Source organism: Bison bison, unplaced genomic scaffold, assembly GCF_000754665.1.
Source record: "Bison bison bison isolate TAMUID 2011002044 unplaced genomic scaffold, Bison_UMD1.0 scf7180017864260, whole genome shotgun sequence".
In the NCBI taxonomy this organism is placed as follows: Eukaryota; Metazoa; Chordata; class Mammalia; order Artiodactyla; family Bovidae; genus Bison; species Bison bison.
This window is the reverse complement of record NW_011494832.1, coordinates 11,146,482-11,148,169: the sequence shown is the minus strand read 5'-3', so window position 1 is coordinate 11,148,169 and position 1,688 is coordinate 11,146,482. Positions and strand designations below refer to the sequence as shown.

At 53.2% G+C, this 1,688-nt stretch overlaps 1 pseudogene across 1 annotated transcript in view; it reads left to right on the top strand.

The window, feature by feature from the left end:
* LOC104994576 overlaps window positions 1-1,688 on the top strand; it is a 17,014-nt pseudogene that overhangs the window by 2,084 nt on the left and 13,242 nt on the right. The window contains exon 3 of the transcript XR_825960.1: window positions 140-468. The product of XR_825960.1 is annotated as a BOLA class I histocompatibility antigen, alpha chain BL3-7-like (transcript). The remainder of the gene's footprint in view (window positions 1-139; window positions 469-1,688) is intronic.

Sequence of the window (1,688 nt, the reverse complement as noted above, 5' to 3'; positions counted from 1 at the left end):
GAGCGACGCGGGCCCGGGTCCGGGTCACGACCCCCATCCCCAGGGACCGGCGGAGTCGCCCGAGTCTGCGGGTCCGAGGGTCACCCCAACACTGCGGAACACACCCGACCCCCACTCGGGGGGAACCGGCGGGGCTTGACCCGGTTTCATTTTCAGTTTGGGTTTAATCACCGCGGGTGGTCGGGGCGGGTCAGGGTCTCACACCCTCCAGCTGATGTACGGCTGCTACGTGGGGCCGGACGGGCGCCTCCTCGGCGGGTATGAGCAGTACGGCTACGAAGGCTTAGTTACATCGCCCTGAACGAGGACCTGCGCTCCTGGACCGCGGCGGACACGGCGGCTCACATCTCCAAACGCAAGGTGGAGGCGGCCGGTGATGCGGCGCGTGGAGGAACTACCTGGAGGGCCGGTGCGTGGAGGGGCTCCGCAGATACCTGGAGAACGGGAAGGACGCGCTGCTGCGCGCAGGTACGAGGGGCGCGGGGCCGCCCTGATCTCCCCTCGGGCTGGAGCTGGCTTCCCACGAGGAGAGGAAAATGGGGTCCCTGTGGAAACAGCGCCCCAGGCTCTTGTCAGGAGAGGAAGGAAATCCGCCCGGGTTTTCATATTCTGTGCAAGACCAGTTGCCCCACTTGTCTGAAGGACAATTAAGGAATCTAGCGTCTTTGAGGAAGACGCAGGAAACAATCCCTGAAATAGCTGGTCAGCGGTGCCCTGTGACCCTGGCCACCATCTTGTGATCCATGACTTTCTGTCTCAAGGCCTGTTCTCACCCTGAGAGCATCTTAGGAGGCCTGACTCCAGCTTTTCTGAATCATTCAGCCTCCAGCGGAGTCAGGACCTTTAGTCTGTATTCTCCCCCTCACATTTTTAGAGCGCCTATCCTAGTCTCTCATTCTAGAAATTTCCAAGGACTAATATAGATCATCCGTGATCTCTGAGATGATGCTGTTGTGCTGCTTTTTTCAAAACCATGCTCCTGAATATTCTGTAGCTCAGAGGGTAAAAAAGTTGGTAATACATCTGGGGATCTGATGTATAGCCTGGTGACTATAGTTAGTCTTGTATTATATACTTTTAAATTGATCTTAATCATTCTCATCATCCCAGTCGAATAGATGCACACATAAGGTAAGTTGATAAATATATTAATTATCTTCATAGTGTTTCATATATTGTGAGTTTTCTTGTCTCAGTGGGGTTTCAGTCTGAGGTAGACCTTTACCTGCCTGGTTACTGGAAAGTACCCTCCACACACATGTGGAGTCTGGAGCTGATGCTAACATTTTTCTTTTCTAAAGCACTTGTGAATTATGCTTCATATATCAAAGCAACATGTAGTACACTCTAAATGTGTACAATTTTTGTTAAGTATAAATCGGTAAAGCTGGGTAAAAAATCACTGTTCTGTTCCTTCTCAGGGTGGTCACATGATGCTGCTTCAGTGACCCATGGAGGTAACACAAACTGAATTTTCTGATTCTTCCTCAGACCCTCCAAAGGCACATGTGACCCATCACCCCATCTCTGACCGTGAGGTCACCCTGAGGTGCTGGGCCCTGGGCTTCTACCCTGAGGAGATCTCACTGACCTGGCAGCGCGAGGGGGAGGACCAGACCCAGGACATGGAGCTTGTGGAGACCAGGCCTTCAGGGGATGGAACCTTCCAGAAGTGGGCAGCCCTGGTG